Raw genomic sequence first — 25,504 nt, 5'->3', positions numbered from 1 at the left:
TCGTGAAATGATAGAAGGCCAGGGGCCAGTTAATAAACAATCAATATACATTTTTCTGTAGCGGATTGTAGGTTTTTGGGGTGTCAGCCGGAGTTAGTCTGACAATGTTGTGCACACCGGATAGTTAGTTAGGTTAAGTTAGTTAGGTTAAGTACATACATAAGTGCCTGGGTAGCGAGCAAATGGCGGTATTTGACAATTTAGCAGCTAATTTCATAGATTATTGAAAGATATTCCATATTCCAGACTGAAATGCTATAACAGAAGTGGAGTATTGGCCAGAATGACATGAACATTTGGACACTTATTCAGCGGGTATCTTGCATGTTGAGTTCAGGTGCACAGTAAATCTTTTTTTTTTTTTTGCAATTCCCCCTGTGTGGCCCGCGGGCCGCAAGTTGAGTATCACTGCTGTACATGTTGGTAGGCAGTGAATCTACCGCTGGTCACACGTCAGGTGGCCTGCTTCCTTTTGAAACTTGTGTGATGAGCAGAACCAGTACAGTGTTCAGTACAGTTACAGTGTAGCATGCTCTGTGCAGCTGTGTTTGTACAGTCTACACAGCCATTCTACCTGATGATTCATCACCACACTTAAAGCGCACTAATGGCCATATCCAACAAGTCAGAGCCCTGGGTGTCGGCCAAGCTGGAAATCAATGGCAACTTGTAATGATAGAATGAAGTGACCCAGACGCCTCTGTCTAATCCAATGTATCCATATGGCTTGTGATGATATAGACCCAGTCAGTCAGTCAGTCAGTCAGTCACCACAGTGAACTGTCTGTGTGGACAAATGTAAACAACAGACCTCAATATGCTTCCAATCACATCCACATGTGTCTCTAGCAGGATGTTGGACTGTAAGCACAAGGCTGAGATTTATGCCTGAGGGTCATCATGCCTGTATAGCCTGCCTCATACGCCATACTGTAAACAAGTGTTTCAGAATGGCCTCTTCCAAATGAAGCTAGTTTGTGCTGTTTTTGGGCCTTGAGAGAATTGCACTGACCTTCACAGAATAGGTCATGTGCCAATTATTATTCATAGCATGCAGCCTGTGGATGATTCTGACAATCTTTTGATTTCAACGTGCTTTTCAATGAGACGCGTGCCTATAGTCACACACAGCAACAGAGCAAAATGCATCATCATTACCATAAGAAGAGAACATTTTATGGCGTTTATAGATCACTTCCTTCCTCGTCTTTACACGTGATGTTACCATAGAGAGATTTGTGACTTCATACATTCAAGGAACACTTATAAAAATAAAACTGTAATTTTTTAATGATGACTAATCAACTATTCCATATAGGATAAGGCATATATATAATGTGCTTTTTCTTGTATGTAAGTTGAAAATAAGTGAACTGGGAAGCTGCAGACAGTAGTACTCTTATTTATTTATTTATTTTGCATGTTTTTAGCAGGGGGTTCCCAGAGCAATCTAGTGAGAGAGTGGCGCCAGCGGAGGTCCAAAATGCGTGACTCAGTAGCCAATGAACAGCCAGGAAGGGGGCTCGCACTACATTTGAATGCATAAAATAAAGCTGATAATACACAATTTGATTCGTTAAACGTCGGACCCTTTCAAAGTACATCGCAAACAGTCCATTTTGCTGCAACTCGACAGCGCTGCTTAATCCAGAACCTTACATCCGGGAGCTATTGTGAGGTAAAAAAAACGGGTCCATTGGAGTGAATGGAGATGTCGCAACTCTTCTATTATACGGCTCTGGGGGTTCCTATCAGGAGGAAACCCCAGGGGAGCACGAGGAGAACAGGCAAACTCGGCACAGAAAGGCCCTTTTTGAAGAGCCCACCTGGGCAGTAGGTACTGAGGACGTGGGGACGGGGACACACCCTGGGCGCCCACAACGTCCCAGACGGGAATCGAACCCAGGGCCATCTTGCTGTGAGGCAACAGCGCTACCACTGCGCCACCGTGCCCCCAGAGCCTCTATTATTTCATCACAAATTCACAGTTGTGTCAGAAAGAGCAAGCAGAGATGTTTCAGCGATGCTTATCTGCTTGCTTCCTGCATGAGGCGAGAATCCTGAGAGTCCATCTGTGTTTGAGCTCTTTGCTGCGGCAGAGGAAATTCAAACAGTTATATTGCTGCCAGGACAATGGTTTTGCAGTCAGAAGGTTCATCCCGACTCTTTGTGTAGTACAGTGGGGTAAAAACATTTTTGTCCCAGGGTGGGTGAATAGGAGTTTCCATGGCGGCACGTTAACCACAACGCATTGAGTGTGCCCACTGCCCACAGCAGAGAGGCTAACCTCCACCGCAGCCCACATTTCTCTGATGGACATGTGGGGAAGGGTGAGTGGGCTGGAGTCAGAGGTGCAGAGCTCCACGGGATATTGAGCCCAGCCACAAAGTAAATACAGTCCCTCCAAAGCAGGAGCTGCTTCTGAAGTGGATATCACTGTCAGGTACTTTGGATCTTCGTGGCTGAACTGTATGTTAGCAAACTATCCACTAACTCTCACAGTTTGAAGTCATGTAAGGTTGTTGTTTCCCGAGCATCACAACATACTGGCGAAAAAAGACTGAAGAGATTAGTTTTCCCATATTAACTTATTTCCATAACAAAATGTGTAATAAATGGGCAGATGAGTGACAGAGGCAATAACAACAGTCACACTGGTTTCATATGAATTCAGTTGAGCACAATCAGGTGTGACGAGTCACGGTTGGAAGGCAGCATGATTGGCAACTCATTAATATACTGTAAGTGTCTGTTTAGTTTCAAGCCTTGCCTAGAAATGCATCACATTTCCCATTAGATGGTCTGTCTACAGACAGGCAGCAGGGGCCTGGTCTGTCTACAGACAGGCAGCAGGGGCCTGGTCTGTCTACAGACAGGCAGCCAGGGGCCTGGTCTGTCTACAGACAGGCAGCAGGGGCCTGGTCTGTCTACAGACAGGCAGCAGGGGCCTGGTCTGTCTACAGACAGGCAGCAGGGGCCTGGTCTGTCTACAGACAGGCAGCAGCAGAGGCCTGGTCTGTCTACAGACAGGCAGAAGCAGGGGCCTGGTCTGTCTACAGACAGGCAGCAGCAGAGGCCTGGTCTGTCTACAGACAGGCAGCAGCAGGGGCCTGGTCTGTCTGCAGACAGGCAGCAGGGGCCTGGTCTGTCTACAGACAGGCAGCAGGGGCCTGGTCTGTCTACAGACAGGCAGCAGCAGGGGCCTGGTCTGTCTACAGACAGGCAGCAGGGGCCTGGTCTGTCTACAGACAGGCAGCAGCAGAGGCCTGGTCTGTCTACAGACAGGCAGCAGGGGCCTGGTCTGTCTACAGACAGGCAGCAGCAGAGGCCTGGTCTGTCTACAGACAGGCAGCAGGGGCCTGGTCTGTCTACAGACAGGCAGCAGCAGAGGCCTGGTCTGTCTACAGACAGGCAGCAGCAGGGGCCTGGTCTGTCTACAGACAGGCAGCAGCAGGGGCCTGGTCTGTCTACAGACAGGCAGCAGGGGCCTGGTCTGTCTACAGACAGGCAGCAGCAGAGGCCTGGTCTGTCTACAGACAGGCAGCAGGGGCCTGGTCTGTCTACAGACAGGCAGCAGCAGAGGCCTGGTCTGTCTACAGACAGGCAGCAGGGGCCTGGTCTGTCTACAGACAGGCAGCAGCAGAGGCCTGGTCTGTCTACAGACAGGCAGCAGCAGAGGCCTGGTCTGTCTACAGACAGGCAGCAGGGGCCTGGTCTGTCTGCAGACAGGCAGCAGCACGGGCCTGGTCTGTCTACAGACAGGCAGCAGCAGGGGCCTGGTCTGTCTACAGACAGGCAGCAGCAGAGGCCTGGTCTGTCTACAGACAGGCAGCAGCAGAGGCCTGGTCTGTCTACAGACAGGCAGCAGCAGGGGCCTGGTCTGTCTACAGACAGGCAGCACGGGCCTGGTCTGTCTACAGACAGGCAGCAGCACGGGCCTGGTCTGTCTACAGACAGGCAGCAGCAGAGGCCTGGTCTGTCTACAGACAGGCAGCAGCACGGGCCTGGTCTGTCTACAGACAGGCAGCAGCAGAGGCCTGGTCTGTCTACAGACAGGCAGCAGGGGCCTGGTCTGTCTACAGACAGGCAGCAGCAGAGGCCTGGTCTGTCTACAGACAGGCAGCAGCAGAGGCCTGGTCTGTCTACAGACAGGCAGCAGGGGCCTGGTCTGTCTACAGACAAGCAGCAGCAGGGGCCTGGTCTGTCTACAGACAGGCAGCAGCAGAGGCCTGGTCTGTCTACAGACAGGCAGCAGCACGGGCCTGGTCTGTCTACAGACAGGCAGCAGCAGAGGCCTGGTCTGTCTACAGACAGGCAGCAGGGGCCTGGTCTGTCTACAGACAGGCAGCAGCAGAGGCCTGGTCTGTCTACAGACAGGCAGCAGGGGCCTGGTCTGTCTACAGACAGGCAGCAGGGGCCTGGTCTGTCTACAGACAGGCAGCAGGGGCCTGGTCGGTCTACAGACAGGCAGCAGGGGCCTGGTCTGTCTACAGACAGGCAGCAGGGGCCTGGTCTGGATGCCATAATATCATCATCATAACAGTCAGTATCTGTCTGACAGCCCGGATCTGATTGCCTTTGACAATGAGAACAACATTTGTCGTCAACACAATCTGACATCTCTAAAGCAAAACTGAGGTACAGTATTAACATTAAAGGTACATTGGATAGTTTGAGGTCGGCGCCAATTCTGATCCAATCAGAGAAAAGTTGACATTTTCTGGGAAACGGAAGGTTGTATCGCGATGCTTATAAACGACTATGTATTTTTTCACCCCGAATCCAATGCACGCTATCCGTGAGTCTCTACGAGTTACAGTTGCGGAGATACGTCTGCCCAGCCTGCAGGACTACAGGAGAGAGATAGAGGACAGCGGGGGGTGGGGCGGTTTCAAGTCACTGACCAAACACTCTATTTCAACGATTGCTGTCAGAATATAGAGTCATTTAACACTTATTTTAACACAAAAACATAGCTGAATGTACCTTTAATGCAGACAGCGAAGGGAATCTGTATACCAGCAGGCTGGATTGGATTAACGCATCACCTTGACCCTGTTACCCCACTTCCCTGCTTGCTGTCTGTCACAGAGAAGGTCAGCCTGATGTGTCATAACATCTGCCATGCTTTTCTACCTGGGCCCAGTCACAGAGAGACACATGTGTCATAACATCTGTCATGCTTTTCTACCTGGGCCCAGTCACAGAGGGACACATGTGTCATAACATCTGCCATGCTTTTCTACCTGGGCCCAGTCACAGAGAGACACATTGATGTGTCATAACATCTGCCATGCTTTTCTACCTGGGCCCAGTCACAGAGAGACACATTGATGTGTCATAACATCTGCCATGCTTTTCTACCTGGGCCCAGTCACAGAGGGACACATTGATGTGTCATAACATCTGTCATGCTTTTCTACCTGGGCCCAGTCACAGAGGGACACATGTGTCATAACATCTGCCATGCTTTTCTACCTGGGCCCAGTCACAGAGAGACACATTGATGTGTCATAACATCTGTCATGCTTTTCTACCTGGGCCCAGTCACAGAGGGACACATGTGTCATAACATCTGCCATGCTTTTCTACCTGGACCCAGTCACAGAGAGACACATTGATGTGTCATAACATCTGCCATGCTTTTCTACCTGGACCCAGTCACAGAGAGACACATTGATGTGTCATAACATCTGCCATGCTTTTCTACCTGGGCCCAGTCACAGAGGGACACATTGATGTGTCATAACATCTGTCATGCTTTTCTACCTGGGCCCAGTCACAGAGGGACACATGTGTCATAACATCTGCCATGCTTTTCTACCTGGGCCCAGTCACAGAGAGACACATTGATGTGTCATAACATCTGTCATGCTTTTCTACCTGGGCCCAGTCACAGAGGGACACATGTGTCATAACATCTGCCATGCTTTTCTACCTGGGCCCAGTCACAGAGAGACACATTGATGTGTCATAACATCTGCCATGCTTTTCTACCTGGACCCAGTCACAGAGAGACACATTGATGTGTCATAACATCTGCCATGCTTTTCTACCTGGGCCCAGTCACAGAGAGACATATGTGTCATAACATCTGCCATGCTTTTCTAACTGGGCTCAGTCACAGAGAGACACATTGATGTGTCATAACATCTGCCATGCTTTTCTACCTGGGCCCAGTCACAGAGAGACACATTGATGTGTCATAACATCTGCCATGCTTTTCTACCTGGGCCCAGTCACAGAGAGACATATGTGTCATAACATCTGCCATGCTTTTCTACCTGGGCCCAGTCACAGAGAGACATATGTGTCATAACATCTGCCATGCTTTTCTAACTGGGCCCAGTCACAGAGAGACACATTGATGTGTCATAACATCTGCCATGCTTTTCTAACTGGGCCCAGTCACAGAGAGACACATTGATGTGTCATAACATCTGCCATGCTTTTCTACCTGGGCCCAGTCACAGAGAGACATATGTGTCATAACATCTGCCATGCTTTTCTACCTGGGCCCAGTCACAGAGAGACATATGTGTCATAACATCTGCCATGCTTTTCTACCTGGGCCCAGTCACAGAGAGACATATGTGTCATAACATCTGCCATGCTTTTCTACCTGGGCCCAGTCACAGAGAGACACATTGACGTGTCATAACATCTGCCATGCTTTTCTACCTGGGCCCAGTCACAGAGAGACACATTGATGTGTCATAACATCTGCCATGCTTTTCTACCTGGGCCCAGTCACAGAGAGACACATTGACGTGTCATAACATCTGCCATGCTTTTCTACCTGGGCCCAGTCACAGAGAGACACATTGATGTGTCATAACATCTGCCATGCTTTTCTACCTGGGCCCAGTCACAGAGAGACACATTGACGTGTCATAACATCTGCCATGCTTTTCTACCTGGGCCCAGTCACAGAGAGACATATGTGTCATAACATCTGTCATGCTTTTCTACCTGGGCCCAGTCACAGAGAGACACATTGACGTGTCATAACATCTGCCATGCTTTTCTACCTGGGCCCAGTCACAGAGAGACATATGTGTCATAACATCTGCCATGCTTTTCTACCTGGGCCCAGTCACAGAGAGACACATTGACGTGTCATAACATCTGCCATGCTTTTCTACCTGGGCCCAGTCACAGAGAGACATATGTGTCATAACATCTGCCATGCTTTTCTACCTGGGCCCAGTCACAGAGAGACACATTGACGTGTCATAACATCTGCCATGCTTTTCTACCTGGGCCCAGTCACAGAGAGACACATGTGTCATAACATCTGCCATGCTTTTCTACCTGGGCCCAGTCACAGAGAGACACATTGATGTGTCATAACATCTGCCATGCTTTTCTACCTGGGCCCAGTCACAGAGAGACACATTGACGTGTCATAACATCTGCCATGCTTTTCTACCTGGGCCCAGTCACAGAGAGACACATGTGTCATAACATCTGTCATGCTTTTCTACCTGGGCCCAGTCACAGAGAGACACATTGACATGTCATAACATCTGTCATGCTTTTCTTACTGGGCCCAGTCACAGAGAGACACATGTGTCATAACATCTGCCATGCTTTTCTAACTGGGCCCAGTCACAGAGAGACACATTGACGTGTCATAACATCTGCCATGCTTTTCTAACTGGGCCCAGTCACAGAGAGACACATTGACGTGTCATAACATCTGCCATGCTTTTCTACCTGGGCCCAGTCACAGAGAGACACATGTGTCATAACATCTGCCATGCTTTTCTAACTGGGCCCAGTCACAGAGAGACACATTGACGTGTCATAACATCTGCCATGCTTTTCTAACTGGGCCCAGTCACAGAGAGACACATTGACGTGTCATAACATCTGCCATGCTTTTCTAACTGGGCCCAGTCACAGAGAGACACATTGATGTGTCATAACATCTGCCATGGCTTTTCTACCTGGGCCCAGTCACAGAGAGACACATTGATGTGTCATAACATCTGCCATGCTTTTCTACCTGGGCCCAGTCACAGAGAGACACGCCCCCAATCCTGTCCATGAGCCATCCATTTGATTAGTGTCCACTCCACAGTGGTGACCTGCTTTCCACACCATCTATCATCCAGTCTGAGAATGTCGGTTAAGCAACTATAACTGTATGGTGTCATGTGATCTCTGTAGCCCCTCTGCACTGTAGTGCTACACCGTCCAGGTCTGTATGGCATACAAACACACATGCAACACATACTGCTGTAGTGAACAACGATATTTTCTCTCAATGGAGGGGGTCCTGTGTCGCTGCTCGCTGATTGGGTTTGTTATGTTTGATAACTCAATAAATCTAAGGTGGTGTTTTCACAGCTGGAGGGGACATGCTGGCTGGTTAGCACAGCTGGAGGGGACATGCTGGCTGGTTACGCTGGAGGGGACATGCTGGCTGGTTAGCACAGCTGGAGGGGACATGCTGGCTGGTTAGCACAGCTGGAGGGGACATGCTGGCTGGTTACGCTGGAGGGGACATGCTGGCTGGTTAGCACAGCTGGAGGGGACATGCTGGCTGGTTAGCACAGCTGGAGGGGACATGCTGGCTGGTTAGCACAGCTGGAGGGGACATGCTGGCTGGTTAGCACAGTTCTGTCTTGGCTGGATGAAACAACACTGACACACGGAGAGACCCTCTGACGTGTTGTAACTACAGTATTAGTGACCTCAGGAACACTTGTCTATTCACAAAGGGCCACTGTAAAAGCTTCAGACATGGAGGGAGACAGAAACTACATGAAAGCAGCACACAGATCCTCAGCAGTCCTACACAGAAGTCCTATAGGGATGCTAGTCTGGACATATGGAACATCATAAGTCCTATAGGGATGCTAGTCTGGACCAATGTAACATCAGACTCTCTCAGTAGATGGAGTCAAAGTGGGCCTGGGATTTTTGAAATAATATCAGGGTCTGTGAGATATTATGTGACATATCACACAATCTGTATCAGATAACCTTCATTCTTTATGGAAGGCTATCCGCTTCAGAATCAATGCTAGACTACAGGATTAAAATCTAATTTCACTTATGTGAAACATTTCTTTGGCCAAGTGATTCCTATTGTCAACGTAATATCTTTGCTGTTCATCATTTCTTCTAACTGACTACCTTTGGATAATGGATTATGTTGCCAATGAGATAGACCAAGTGACAGAGACAGACAGCAGCTCTCAGTAAACGTGCCACAGAGCACATCTCAGGCTAAGTGTCATGTGTGGGATTTCATAGGAAACAGACTATTACAGTGCAGGATGTTCTAAACTCCTCCTCCTCCTCCTCCTCCTCTTCCTCCTCCTCCTCCTCCTCCTCCACAGAGCATATCAGTGGGAGCTGATGGCTGTCTAAACAACAAACATGTACAAAATGGATCCCACTGGCTCTGAATGGAGCGCTACAAATGAAAATCACGTTGGGACCTTTTCTCTCTCTCTCTCTCTCTCTCTCTCTCTCTCTCTCTGATGACTTTCACGTGGTCCCAGTCCCTGACTAATATCCTGGTTAGACCTCCAGCCACTTCAAGACTCGCCACGCGTCATCTCACCACCACATGAACGAGAGAGGATGAGACAGAGAGAGAGAAAGAGAGCAAGAGAGACCGACCGACCGACAGACCAGTTAACTTAATGACAGTGTCAGGCAATGCTGTGGCCTTACTGCAGAGGCTATAGACTCGCCACATCGGGATCACGAGGCGAGAGGGGAGAGAAAGAGCGTGCTTGTGTTAGAACGACTGTGCGTCTGTGTGTGTGACAGAGAGAAACACAGAGAGAGGGACAGAGAGAGAGAGAGAGAGAGAGAGAGAGAGAGAGAGAGAGAGAGTCCAAAAAGGCCTTGATACAAAGAGCCAGTGTGTGCAGGCCGAGACTGTCCATCACTCTGGGCTCTCAGGGGCCATTCAGAGCGCGGTCCCGCTCTTCCGGCCCGCAGGCTGGGGGCCCAGGACGAGCCCGCGCGCTGAGCTCCATCCTGTGTGTGCCCCTCCAGCGCCGCCACAATGGGCCACAGTGGAAATGGGTGGCAGCCGGCTTCACACTCCAGGAGGATCCTGTTTGTCAAAGCGTCTCAAAGCGTCCCAACGTGTGAATGAGGGGGGCGGAGCAAGACCAACACGCGGCGGGTGGGCAAGCTGGCCGGGGATGAGAGAGAGAGAGAGAGAGAGAGAGAGAGAGAGAGAGACAGGGAGAGAGAGAGAGAGAGAGAGACACAGAGAGAGAGAGACAGAGAGAGAGAGATAGAGAGAGAGACAGAGAGAGAGAGAGACAGAGAGAGAGAGAGAGAGAGAGAGAGACCAAGAAAATGAGAGTGAACATTGGGTCTGGGTAGTGTAGAGGTAAAAGCACTCGCCTACCACTGCGGACAGAGACCCGGGTTCAATTCCCGGTAGCGGTACTTCTGGCTTGGTCAGACGTTCCTACAGACACAATTGTCAATTGTCTGCCGGTGGGGTATGAGGGACGCTGCACTAGCGCCACCTCTGGTCGGCCGGGGTGCCCGCTCTGGGGTTGAGGGGAACTGGGGGGAATAGCATGATCTTCCCACGTGCCACGTCCTGCCGGCCAAACTCCTCGCTGTCAGGTGGAAAGAAGCGGCTGCCAACTGCACATGTATACGAGGGATCAACCGATCAGCTTGTTGGTAAACAAACGGCTTACTGGGCGTAACTTTATAACGGGACCCCTATGGAGCCATCTGTGCTGTTTACAAATTCACTTCATTTTAAAAACTGCAACAGTTCACACAACTTTAACACGACATGCAAATACATCAGACTCTTGAGCTACTTCTTGCTCTCACTCAGAATGTCAAAATATACGCGATGTGATGTATAGTTGTTGAGATATCAACGTTTGTTTGGCACAACTCATGCGAGTTAACTGCTGGGAATCGTGGGGGATTGTGATGTGATGCTGATTCCTCCTATGGGAGGAACATGTGCTAGTCTACAGCTCTCCCCAGATCAGCAGAGGTAGTGGAGCAACAGCAGGGGCAATTGGTACAATTGGGGAGAAAATGGAAGACTAATCCAAAGAAAAAAAAGGGGGGGGGGGGGGTGGGGGGGAAATGTCTGGTTGCTGCAGTTTGTCACTCTGCTCCATCACAACAAAACCCTCACAGCTGCCCTGCTTCATCATCACCATCCCTCCCTCCACATGGGCCGTCACGTGACCACAGCCTGTCAACACGCCAACGCAGCAACGCTGACATCTTCCCCACAGCTGGGAGCCTCGCTGGAAACAGAGGGGGCTAAGCTGTCTAAAGCCTGGCTTGTTTAGGTACCTGCACAGAGAGATATCAGCACAGAGAGATATCAGCTGTGTTTGAGAGAGATATCAGCTGGCTTTGAGCTGGAGAGCCGCAGGCGTCCAGACAAGCATCATGTGCGGTACTCATGGACAGACACCAACGCACACGTAAACATCATATACCCATAATGTGCATAGGCATACAACATACCCCCCCCCCCCCCCACACACACACACACACACACTAGTTATTTGAGACCCCCCCCCCCCCACACACACACAAAGCACAGTTTATGGAACCTTGAAACCCTAAAGCCCTCTCTGCTGTGTTTTTTAGTGTTGGTCTAAAAGTTGTTTTGAGAAAAGTGTTTACCTGTAACTTGTAAACCATAGAGACGTGTATAAATGAATCATATCAGCTGTGTGCGTCTCTAGGTTCAGCTGAAAAGGCTTTCCAAGAAGATGATCAGTTTGTGATCTTATCTTCACACCTTGAGGAGCGTGTTGGTCCACCTTATCGTGATGTTTGCTGCTGCAGGTTCGCCCTACAACCCCTGCTGACAACTCAGCAGTTCTCTTTTCCATGAAAACGTATCTAGCTACTTCAGAAAAACAGGGCAATTTTCTAGAATTATAATTTAATAATAATAATAATAATGTTATGATAATTTGGAAACATTTTTACAATAGGGGTGTATACAGAACATTCTGGGAAAGAACTGTTAATTATTGAAACCCCCTCATATACATGTATATCCTATATGTTCACTTTGGTATATTATATTATGCAAAAAATGTTATAGGTTCATTAATAGCAGTTTTATTTTGAAAACTGTGAACTGAACTCTCCCATCTGGTCCCTGAGTGCTGAACCTCTAACAGGCTCCAGCTCGGATCAGTCATAATAACACCATCCAGTCCTGCTCTTACGTGCAGCCTCATTGCTGACAGATGTGCCTGTTTGCAGCTAATGCTAAGTGTTGTTGTTTTGTTGCTCCAGTGTCGGGCGAGAAGCCAAGACACCATTTATGAGAAGCAGTTGTGATTTTCCACACTCTCCACGGCACAAAGGAACATGCCAATAATGGTCATAATGGTGATTCTCGCGGGACTCAGAGATCTGAGCGTGTAAATGTGTCTAAAGTGGCCTCGTCGTTTACTTCTCAAACAAGACAAACATACTGTACACTGTGTCAGCTAATAGCTGCTGACTGCAGCTCACCCATGGCTGCTCTGTGTGTGAGAGGCACTGGCTTCAGGGAGACATGTGCGCTTCATAAATAATAGCCAACGACGGCCATGATGGCTTATAAATTTTATATGTGTGTTTGGGGATCGGGGGGGGGGGGGGGGCGGGGGGGTAAATGGACTGCTTTTATATTACATCACAGTCCTACATTCATCCATTCACACAATGGTGAATGGATTGCATTATATATAGCTCTTTTTCTTTAAATCCAAAGCACCCTACAAGACATGCCTAAGTGTACATTCACCCATTCACACACACATAGTCATACACCGATGGTGGCAAGCTACCACGCGGGGTGCTGCCGCAACCTTTGGGAGCAATTCGGGGTTCAGTATCTTGCCCAAGGACACTTCGACATGCGGACTGGACTGGAGGGGCCGGGGTTCGAACCACCGACCTTCTGATTAGGGGGTGAGCCACCCTCCTCTACCTTCCTGAGCTACAGCCAGCAAAGATGATGTGAAGATGTGTGCGGTGTAATGTTTCATGTAAATAAGGGGAGAGAACTCAACAGAGCGCAGAACTCCGTTCTGTGGTCTCTCGCCAACAGTTTAGTGTTGGGCGTGGAAATCACCCAACCATCCACACAGCAACAGTCCTGTTGCAACTTTCCACTTGATCAGAGTGTAGAGAAGGTGACGTGAGAGAAAGTGACGTGAGAAGACAGAAAACCCTGAATGAATTATAGTTGTACTCCTAAGTAAGTAGTAGATCCATTTTGGAACAAAGGTTGAATTTGATCATTCAGTACTATCTCTATAATATGATCCATAACACATTATTTTGTCAACCAAGGGCTTACTTGACCTCTCATTGTTTAAAAAGTGCTATAATTAGTTTAAAAAATTTATCTTTTTGAAGAGTGTCATATTTTTCAAATAATGGGCGTCTCATTTTGGAGAGAACCTCCTCAGATAGACACATGTAGCAAATGTTAAATACCATTCATCTACCAAACAAGATCAATCAAACATCACAGTGTGGTTAGAAGTTAGCAGCACCTTCCTTTCCTTATCACTGAATCAATACAAGCGCAGCATCATTACATGGAACGTGTGCTGCTGGTCTGAAACAGACAGTGATCTTTAACCTGGAGGAGGCAGCCAGAACAAAGAGCGAAGGAAAAATCAATGATTCTGCTGATTCCTACAAGCGGGGGTTGAGCATGTTTACGACCTGTTACTAATGTGAACCGGTAGCTTATGAACACTTCATTCAACACCATAGTGACACCTCTCTCTCTCTCACACACACACACACACACACACACACACACACACACACACACACACACACACACACACACACACACACACACACACACACACACACCACACACACACACACACACACACTCTCTCTGTCTCACTCTCTCACTCATCCTCTCTCTCCCTCTCTCCTCACACACACACACTCTCTGTCTCACTCTCTCACTCATCCTCTCTCTCTCGCTTTCTCTCACACACACACTCTCTCACTCATCCTCTCTCTCTCTCACACACACACACTCTCTGGCTCACTCTCTCACTCATCTCTCTCTCTCTCTCTCTCTCTCTCACTCATCCTCTCTCTCTCTCTCTCTCTCTCTCTCTCGCTCTCTCTCTCACACACACACACACACACACACACACACACACACACTCTCTGGCTCACTCTCTCACTCATCACACACACTCTCTGGCTCACACTCTCACTCATCACACACACTCTCTGGCTCACTCTCTCACTCATCCTCTCTCTCTCTCTCAGTAGTGTGAACTCACGGCTGTCTACGTGTGCGAGTGGTGGTGATGTCTGGTGCATATTTGCCCCTTCCAGCCTCTTACTCACCTCATTAATAACCAGTCCCCTGAAACAACAAGTCAAACACACCCTGAGGACATTGATTCACACGCTCAATGCTGCAACAGGCACTTTGCCCTTAATAGTGAGACTATTACAATAACGATAACGACAAAGGGCAACTACGGGCTGTTGAAAACACCCCACAGGCACACAGATCACAACACACACAGGCACAAGTAGAGCTGGGAAAATACACTTGCAGCGTGCCCCTCCACTACAATGTATATAGGCAGTGATGAACAACATGCAACTGAAATATCAATAGTTATGCGCACACACAGACAACCAATACATACACTGCACTGACACAAGGAGGCGATGTGAGACATTGAAATGTCTCTGAGTGGAGCAATAAGACAATGACTATTTGAATGAGTGGAGTCTACCCGCCTATTGTGCAGGCTGAAACCAAGCAGGCTCAAGTCAGCTAAAGCCCCAGGCTGAAGTAGGCTAAAGCCCCAGGCTGAAGTAGGCTAAAGCCCCAGGCTGAAGTAGGCTAAAGCCCCAGGCTGAAGTAGGCTAAAGCCCCAGGCTGAAGTAGGCTAAAGCCCCAGACTGAAGTAGGCTAAAGCCCCAGCAAACAAAGCGGTGAAAGGAAGTAAACAGAGCCCTTTGTGAGCGCTGGTTGGTACCTCTTTTGTCCTGCCTCTGCTCTGGGCTTTCTTCTGATGTCGTTTCCATGGCTGTTTTTCTCCCATCCAACAAAGAATGCTTCCTTTCAGCAAATTCTCTCTTCCTATCTCCTCCTTACTCTCTCCCCTCTCTCCGCCCCCTCCTTCTCTCACTCTCTTCCCCGCTCTCTCTCTCTCTCTCTCTCTCTCACCACAGCTCCTCTGTATATCGCGGGTCCTTTCGATGCAGAGGTCTTGTCAGATGGGATTTGGTTGAGCTCAGTGCACGCTGCCAGCTAACCTCATGCCCCGGCCATACGTCACTCTCCAAGTCCAGTTTTGCAGGAAAATATTGTGCATCTGCTCTAGAGTCTATTTGCACGGATTGTTTTTGGGGGAATCTTCAGTTTGGGTCAGAATCATTTGTCCCCTGAAGACACTCCCTGATCTGTCCCCGTCCCTGTCTCTGTCCCTGTCTCTGTCTCTGTCTCGGAGTGGAGTGGAGTGGCACCATGAATAGCAATTTCGGGGGGCTGGCTGGCTAGTGAGAATGGGCTTGTTACATCAGAGAGGGGGATGTGTGTGGGAGAGTAGGGAGGACCCCCACCCCCCTTTGGTCGGGGCGCAGTGGATGAAAGCCCTACTCTGTGCTGTGTGTAGGCTGGGCAGAATGCATGTCAGCACACAATCACCTTTCTCTATTTCCCATCTGACCACAGTGCAGGGGGGCAGGGGGGTGAATGGGTGGATGGGGAGTGTGTGTGTGTGTGTGTGTGTGTGTGTGTGTGTGTGTGTGTGTGTGTGTGTGTGTGTGTGTGTGTGTGTGTGTGTGTGTGTGTGCGTGCGTGCGTGTGTGCGTGCGTGTGTGTGTGTGTGCGTGTGTGTGGGCATGGGGGGGGGGGGGGCGTGAGCCCTTCATCTTCTGATTCGCACCATATGCCCCCTGCTCCCGAGGCATACATTAGCAACCTCTGACCGCTGTCTTCCCTCCATCTGGTGACTTCTAACTCACATAAAAGGACACAGGAAAGAGGGGTATGATGATGAGGGGATGACTAGTCTACTAACAGCTCCTCTCTGCAGGCTTCTACAAACAACTGAGGAAACAGCGTCTGAGAACGAGAGAACAAGAAAGTAGGAAGGGGAGACGCATCGCGGGATTGATTGAAGAAGCGTGAGGGAGCTGATAAACAAGCGGGAAAGTGACAGGATGCTCGTTAAACACACAGCACAGACAGAGAGGGACTGCTCGTTAAACACACAGCACAGACAGAGAGGGACTGTTCGTTAAACACACAGCACAGACAGAGAGAGAGGGACTGCTCGTTAAACACACAGCACAGACAGAGAGGGACTGTTCGTTAAACACACAGCACAGACAGAGAGGGACTGCTCGTTAAACACACAGCACAGACAGAGAGGGACTGCACTGCTCGTTAAACACACAGCACAGACAGAGAGGGACTGCACTGCTCGTTAAACACACAGCACAGACAGAGAGGGACTGCACTGCTCGTTAAACACACAGCACAGACAGAGAGGGACTGCACTGCTCGTTAAACACACAGCACAGACAGAGAGGGACTGCACTGCTCGTTAAACACACAGCACAGACAGAGAGGGACTGCACTGCTCGTTAAACGCACAGCACAGACAGAGAGGGACTGCACTGCTCGTTAAACACACAGCACCGACAGAGAGGGACTGCACTGCTCGTTAAACACACAGCACAGACAGAGAGGGATGGGTGGAGAGATGACCAGAGACAGAGACCTACATACAGTGTAAGGCCATATGATTTCTACAATGCAGGAAAAACAGACGGAATCATGGAATTTGGTAATAAAAATCGAATCACATGGAATATTGCATAATTTTCCATAATTTGGCTGAAATTGATAAAAGTAGACCTAATTATCCAAATTGAAAGTAGACCTATTGTAGCAACCTAAATGATTTCGTAATTGTAAAATAGGCCTAGAGAAATCCATTTTCGATTGGGGTGTTTAACTTTTGAGAGAGGGGTGGGTCTTGCGTGGGACCCTTACGTCACCTCTCAACTTGGTTTTCACTTTGAGAAACATGTCGAAGAGGCTGTCCGAGAGAGCCAAGTCATTAAAATCCTACTGTAACACATACATTAAAATTTTAATGAAAAAAATTTAATTTGGGGGGGAAATAAAATGCAATTCATATAGCCCTAATACAGATAGTGAGGGAGAGGGAGAAGAAGAGGGTCTTGGCTGTGTTTGTTTGGCAGAGGCAGGCTGTGGAGCCCCAGAGGCATGCTAATGAGAGAGGGAGCTTTCAGCGGGACGTCCCGCTGGAGGGGTGCTGGAGCGGGGTCTTCTCACGAATAGTAGCCCTCAGAGAGGAGGGGGAGCGGGGGGGGGGGGGGGGGTGTAGCCTCAGGGGTCAGGGAAGTGAACTTAGCGGGGATCCCACAACAACAAATGCTGCGCTCATCTGCAAGCTTTTTTCTCTGTGTCAGCCCTGTAAAACACCAGGAGGACACACTGACTGACGTCATGTTTGTGGAGTGAACAACAGAGACTCCACTCCAGCCCACAGATGTTTACCGTGGCCCATATGGTATACTGTATATGACGATACAGCTGATTCACAGAGTAGCCATGCGTGATTTCACAATAGCTGCGACCAGCGACCACAGAATATGTGAATTTCCAAAAAACAGGATGGTAAGGGGCAGCCCACCCTATAGACCTACTCTGCCTGTGCCACCATGCATTTCAAAATCCACCCCACACCCCCACCCCTATTGCCAATAGCCAATTGCATGAACACAAACACACACACCTTCACACACCTGACCTCCATGCTAAATGTCAGCCACCTGCCTGTGCCATCCTGCATTTCGAAATCCCCCCCACCCCCCACCCCTTTATGCAAATTGGCATGAACACAAACACACACCTTCACACACACTTGACCTCCATGGCAAATTTCAGCCTCCTATGGGCGGAAACTGTGCCCGCTAGGGTGGTGAACCTTTCGTGGACCAACCAACCAACCGTCATGTACAACTAGATTTCAGTGTCATGTCTGTTGTACAATACAAGAGGTATGTGCAAATCAAACACACATTGGGATTGGTTCTGCTGATGTCATGTGATGCTTGATTGATCCTCCAGGGAAAACATCAGAGAGGTTGTGGTTCCATTTCTTTAAGACACAAGGACAGTCCCTTCTCCCTCTCTTCCTTCCTCCTTACTTTGTTTGTCACTCTCTGACCAAGCAAATGCCCCCTCCATCTTAAAACACACACACACACACACACACACACACACACACACACACACACACACACACACACGCACACGCACACACACACACATGGGCATAATTTGTTAAGCAATTTGAATTTCAACAGATGCATCTGATATACAGACCACCAACAGAGTGAGTGCCATGATGCTGATTTTTCTTGCAATGAAATTCACCACCAGTAGCCCTGATTGTGAGGTTTGCAACACAATAAAAGAATACATAGAAAGAAAGAACACAATAAAAGTCAACATTTCAAAACAGTTAACTGTTTCCTTCTTACATTTCATTCATATGCCAATATGTTGCTCATTTCCTTGTCTTAAACTCCAAGAACAACTAAGCTTTGTTCCCTGTTTCTGGGGGTTGACATACATTTTCTTAATGAATTACGTGGTTAAATAATGGTTAAATAAAATAAAATAAAAGTAATCCATAATGTATGTATGTTATCATGTATTTTCAGTGTATTTCTCAGGGGTTTAAGAAAATACATCCCCCCCCCAAAAAGGAGCTCCCCTTGAAAACGTAAAGAGTTAAAGAACTAAGTAATGTGTACTAAGTACTGTGATTGGCTGAGTGGCTGTGACATAATCATCTATACATTAGGGCATAGCATACTGAGTTGCGGTGCTAAGAGACATTGCCGCCCCTCTTGTCAGGGACACAATCTGAATGATGATGAAGCTTAGACAAATGGAGGAGGCTTCATTGTTGTGGGTCAATCTTTCATGGCGTGAGACTGGGGGGATGGGGGGTGGGGGGACCTGAATGCTCCTCAGCGCTCAGTCACCCGTGAAAACCTGTACCCTGTGTGATTGGTCCATACAGAGGAAGGAGTTCTCAGGGAGCCAGGTCTGTGCCCGAGACTCACACACACGGTTAACAACAGCCTGAGAAAGCAGCCTCCTCACCATGCCAACGCCTTACACTGAGGAGGACAGCTCAAGTCAAGTGTGTGTGTGTGTGTGTGTGTGGGGGGGGGGGGGGGGGGGTGTTTGTGGAGGGAGGATCATGGGAGGAATGGCTGGAGAGGGAGGCCAAAATGTGCTGAGAAGTATTTGAAGAAAACCAAATAAGAGAAGAGAAATCAAATCATGGCGGTGTATTTTGCTGCTCTCTTGGACAAACAGGTGGGAAAAGTTGTTACATCCTCTTTCCTGCGTTTGACAGTCACTCACTACTGGGATCTTCTAGCGTTACAGAATGAGATGCCCACTTCCCTGCAAACACGCTCTTTTTGGCCAACAAGTGCCCATGTTGCACGTCATGGATTGATCCTACTGCACTGTGGCTTCCTGAGTTCCCCCTATAGCCACATCGCTCGCTGACCTCGTTTTGAATGCAGACTCACTTCATAGGTCAATGTGCTCTATATGTCTGACTTCATGTTTGGCATGCTGAATCCAAGCCATTGATTTGTTCACAACAGCGCCAGTCTACAAACCCTTTAGATCCATTCACTGACCCATTTACACTATGAGTCTAAAGGACGAACACTATGAGCCTAAAGGACGAACACTATGAGCCTAAAGGACGAACACTATGAGCCTAAAGGACGAACACTATGAGCCTAAAGGACGAACACTATGAGCCTAAAGGACGAACACTATGAGCCTAAAGGACAAACACTATGAGCCTAAAGGACGAACACTATGAGCCTAAAGGACAAACACTATGGGCTCTATTCTCCCACAGGCCATCGGCGCTATTACGGGCCTTAACCGCAAAAAAACGTGCCTTGCGCCTGTTTCGGCAAGATAGCAATAGGCTTTAGGCTGCCAAATGCGCTTTAGGCCGAATGGGCGTGGCGCAGTCCCAAAGTGGGCGTGTCGGCGCTAAATACCAGCCTAGTGATATCTTGGGACCTGGCCTACATTTAGCGCTTTGCGCTTTTGAAAAGCAGGCCTACTCTGTGCCTTCACTGCTTCTTCTCTGTCACCCTTCTCTCTCTCTCTCTCTGAGTTCCCAGCATGCATTGTGTTTCTTCATTTCGCTACTAAATAGCCACCAAATGAGCCAAAATAGATATAAAAGGTAGTTCTAAATTAATGTGTAATGGTAACACAGCCTGCCATTGTCAACATTTCAATATTGGACCAAATAAAACATCGAAATGAAAACACCACCCTATGTGAAACATATATGTCCTCCTGGGCCTATATATACCCCTTGTCGAGTTAACGTGATTTAGAGAAGTAACAGCGGAACGCGCTTCGGAACGCGCTTCTAATGGCATCTGCTATACTGTGATGTCCCTCCAATAACTTGGCCCTATTTCACATTTAGTTTTACAATAAAAACACATTTATGCAATGACTTGACATAATGTAGGGTATATTTATGTGCATCATCCTTCCTGCAGCAGGCGAGAGAAAATGATATCTTTCTGGACAAACTTTCACCAATCTAATAGGCTATATTTTTCTAGCTGATGCATAGAACATTATTTTCACTTTGATCTTGCTATAGTGTAGCGTATTTACATGCTTGCAGTAGGCTATTTAAACTGCAGTTAGATTGGTTTGAGAAGCATCATAATATGGAATAATAGCCGATATATGGAGACAGACGGGATGAAGGGAGGTGGGGGGGGGGGGGATCAGAGGCTTGGGTTTCATCTGGTTTTGCGGGACCAGTGGAATTGGAGCTAAAAAGGCAAGCGTGCCATTCGTTTATTGCACTTATCCAATGAGCATGACGGTGCATAATTTTACGCCTAAAAGGCGTGGTTGTAATGCTTTGGGCTGCATCTAGCGCCAGCACGACGATATCAAGTGCGCCTGTCCACGCCCACTGCTTTGATCTGCGCCTGCCGCTCGGCCTAGAAACTGCGCCGATGCAACGATAGGGGCCTATGAGCCTAAAGGACAAACACTATGGCCCCTATCGTTGCATCGGCGCAGTTTCTAGGCCGAGCGGCAGGCGCAGATCAAAGCAGTGGGCGTGGAAAGGCGCACTTGATATCGTCGTGCTGGCGCTAGATGCAGCCCAAAGCATTACAACCACGCCTTTTAGGCGTAAAATTATGCACCGTCATGCTCATTGGATAAGTGCAATAAACGAATCGCACGCTTGCCTTTTTAGCTCCAATTCCAGTGATCCCGCAAAACCAGACGAAAGCCAAACGCTCTGCCCCCCCCCCCCCCCCCCTCCCTTCATCCAGCCTGTCTGTCTGCATTATAGGCTATTATTCCATATTATTATGCTTCTCAAACCAATCTAACTGCAGTTTCAATACTGCAAGCATGTAAATACGCTACACTATAGCAAGATCAAAGTGAAAATAATGTTCTATGCATCAGCTAGAAAAATATAGCCTATTAGATTGGTGAAAGTTTGTCCAGAAAGATATCATTTTCTCTCGCCTGCTGCAGGAAGGATGATGCACATAAATATACCCTACATTATGTCAAGTCATTGCATAAATGTGTTTTTATTGTAAAACTAAATGTGAAATAGGGCCAAGTTATTGGACGGACATCACAGTATAGCAGATGCCATTAGAAGCGCGTTCCGAAGCGCGTTCCGCTGTTACTTCTCTAAATCACGTTAACTCGACAAGGGGTATATATATGCCCAGGAGGACATATATGTTTCACATAGGGTGGTGTTTTCATTTCGAGGTTTTATTTGGTCCAATATTGAAATGTTGACAATGGCAGGCTGTGTTACCATTACACATTAATTTAGAACTACCTTTTATATCTATTTTGGCTCATTTGGTGGCTATTTAGTAGCGAAATGAAGAAACACAATGCATGCTGGGAACTCAGAGAGAGAGAGAGAGAAGGGTGACAGAGAAGAAGCAGTGAAGGCAAAGAATAGGCCTGCTTTTGAAAAGCGCAAAGCGCTAAATGTAGGCCAGCTCCCAAGATATGACTAGGCTGGTATTTAGCGCCGACACGCCCACTTTGGGGCTGCGCCACGCCCATTCGGCCTAAAGCGCATTTGGCAGCCTAAAGCCTATTGCTATCTTGCCGAAACAGGCGCAAGGCACGTTTTTTTGCGGTTAAGGCCCGTAATAGCGCCGATGGCCTGTGGGAGAATAGAGCCCAACGAGCCTAAAGGACAAACACTATGAGCCTAAAGGACAAACACTATGAGCCTAAAGGACGAACACTATGAGCCTAAAGGACGAACACTATGAGCCTAAAGGACGAACACTATGAGCCTAAAGGACAAACACATTATGAATTCTAATGACTTTTTCTGAACATGTAGACAAATTGTCGGAAAAATGCACCAGAAGCTGCGAAGCAGACTTTCGCTACAATCGAAGTCTGCCATCTTGAGTAATTGCCAGATCAGAACTTATGCTTCCAACTCACCCCGGGAGTACAGCTAATACTGCCATATGATGATTAAGCGCACTAGATGAAGCCCCTGCGCTCTGTTCCTTGGGGAAAATTCCTCTCTCTGTTGTGGAAAAACATTATGCCATTAAAGATTAAACGTCCTCATTTGTTACAGCGAGATATGTGGACAGGAGAGGAAAAACCACAATGGGCTGACTTATAATGAGCCTCGTGCTTCCTTTTTGCTACGTCTGACAGAAAGCAATAAACAAAGAGAAATCCCTGGATCTGTGGTCTGATGGTGTGTGTACACAGCAGAGGAACAACTCATTTCAAAACATTTATTCTGCCTACATCTTTATTTTAGGAAGCGTTTAAAATGACATCCTTACCTAGTGCAATCAGGAGTCCAGTTCCTTGGTAGCTGCTATCGAGACTATCGTTCACGTGCCCTGCACAGACTTTTACCAGCCTAGAGATTCAAACTGAGGACCATCTAAACACAAGATCTCTTTTCTAATCTAATAACTACCATAACACAACCAACTTCCAAGACAAAACCTTCGAATCAGTCCGTTTGTGGTGCACAAATATCCTCGCACAGACAAACACACTTCCTTCATGGAGAAGAACTCTACCAGCACAAAAAGTAAGCTACTCGCTTACACTTAAGAAGATCTTGTTACAAGATATTAGTAAACCTAAGTTATTCTCTTTCAACCATTGGAAGTAAAGACACACTTTATGTCTTGGCGTTTGAACATCTTCCGTTGTATTATTCTAGGCCACCGCTGGAATTTTCTCCCCAGTGTAATTGCTAGTGTTTGACCAAACAATGCCCACCATCTGACTCAGCACTTCTCTAATTGCATGTTTGTGTTACTAGCGTGTTGGGCCTGGAATAGGCAGCAACACTCAGTGATGCCTGGCAGCCATGATGCCTTTCCTCTAGAAGTGACTTCACAACTCTGGCTCTCTGGCACCTCCGCAGCCGCTGTGGTTTTGGCTACAGGGTGCTGCAGGCAGAGGGAGAGAGACCACGCAGATGCTTCGTATTACACGGGCTTCCTGGTCTACCTTGGAAACTGCCACCACGGCTTGAGGAACATTGGCCGGGCAGAAAAGCAATGCAATAGCAAATCCTGAGGACTACGAATTTTCATAATTTCATGCTGGATGTCTGGAGAGCAATCCTCTGGCAGGATAACAGAAACATAAACTTGAGGAGGAGAGAGAGAGATGGAAAGAGAGAGAGAGATGGAGAGAGAGATTGGGAGAGAGATATGGAAAGAGAGAGAGAGAGAGAGAGAGAGAGAGAGAGAGAGAGAAAGAGAGAGGGACTTTAATAGAGGTTATATAGTACTGTTCGCCTCTACTTCTCTTGGTGTTCTGTCTCTAAGGGCCCAGACATGCCGGGCCAACGGCAAAGAGCGATGAAGGCTGCCTCTTGCGTGTCGGCGCCAAATATTTGCATTTGAAAATACCTCAAAGACTACAGCCGACAGTCAACTAGCACGTACGTTCTGCGCCTGTGTGAGACCTACAGTAGGACTGCAGATATACAAACCAGATACATGAAACAAAGTACCGTTTGCCGACCATTTTCACACCACTCTCGCCCACCACTTAAACGGGTTCGTACTATATAGCGTAGCTGTTAGGATGACGTCATCATTCCTACTTTGACGTCGTCATTCCTACTATGATGTCATCGATCACTGATGATGTCATGATTCATAAGTGTCTTTCATGCCTTTCGCTGGTGATGTCATAACACAGGTGATGTCATATTCGGATCTATAAGGGCCTGTTCCTTACTTCTAATGGAGAATAGACTGGCTGATAAAAAGTTGCAAATGGCATTTGCGTTGTCAGCCCTTGCCTGGTGGAGGAGGAGGCAGAAAAAGAAGGAGACAGCGCTCTAAATGTGTGACATCATACAACGACAGGCTCAAGGGGCTTTCCCGAAGGCCACGTCGTTGTGAAAATATTTGTGGAACGATCAGTTGAGATAAAGTTGAAAAATGAGAAGAACGCTTTGTGCGTGCCTTCTCTGCGCTATACCAGCTGACCAGCCAATCAGAGTGATCTCTCTCACCGACATCATTACTCTTGTAATGATGTCTCTGGTCTACTCTGGAAGGGGCTTCATGGTCTTTGCGGTGTGCCACACTTACCAAGCCAATACACCAGCCAAGAGGTATGCAAGGAAACACCTCTCCAACATCCCGTTAGGATAACATTAGACAATCATTTCTTATGCTTTCAATATATATTGTGAGAATAGTTTGCCAAGAAATTGAAAATAATAAGAATATCCAGTTTCCCTTGAAAAAATACTCTATGAGGGGGAAAATGAAGGGGTACGCGGTATACAATATCTTTCCACATGGGTCAATGCAGCTCATTCAGGAGTAGATTCTCTGGAATAAAAGAGACCCACGAAATAACACTGGAGAAAAGGTTTTCCATTGTAGCAGCAGGCAAGCACTCAATAAGTCAGTGAATCTTCTTGTCAAGAAATGTCTGTGAATCATATCAAGTGAACATGAGAAAGACGATTTGTATTTGGCAAAATTAAAAATTAAAAAGATTATTAAAATGATGTGTATCACAAACACCTATTGCTTCCTCTCTCAGGTCAGGTGACACACCATGGCTCTCCCCGTCTCTCGAGGCACAAAACATGTAGTCATGGCCCCCTGTGGCATATTATGTCCTTCTATACTCTCACTCAATCTGCCCCCTCCCTCCACACACTGTCTCTCAAGCGAGGAAAGCCCATCCCATCCCTTCACACTGCAGCCCTGCAAATGGGTCAGGCCTGGAGAGAAACAATAAATCATTCAATTAAGCCACGTCTTTGCCACAGAGCACTTACCAAAGCCATCGGAAACATACAGCTGCTCAGTGGAGCCTTTCTCTGGAGGA

At 47.9% G+C, this 25,504-nt stretch overlaps 1 protein-coding gene across 2 annotated transcripts in view; it reads right to left on the bottom strand.

Annotated features, from left to right (window-relative positions):
* gpm6bb (glycoprotein M6Bb) overlaps positions 1 to 25,504 on the bottom strand; it is a 50,330-nt gene that overhangs the window by 7,415 nt on the left and 17,411 nt on the right. The window lies entirely within an intron of this gene.

This window comes from Poromitra crassiceps (genome assembly GCF_964638095.1).
Source record: "Poromitra crassiceps genome assembly, chromosome: 6".
Taxonomy (NCBI): domain Eukaryota; kingdom Metazoa; phylum Chordata; class Actinopteri; order Beryciformes; family Melamphaidae; genus Poromitra; species Poromitra crassiceps.
This window is presented reverse-complemented; position numbering and strand designations above follow the sequence as displayed.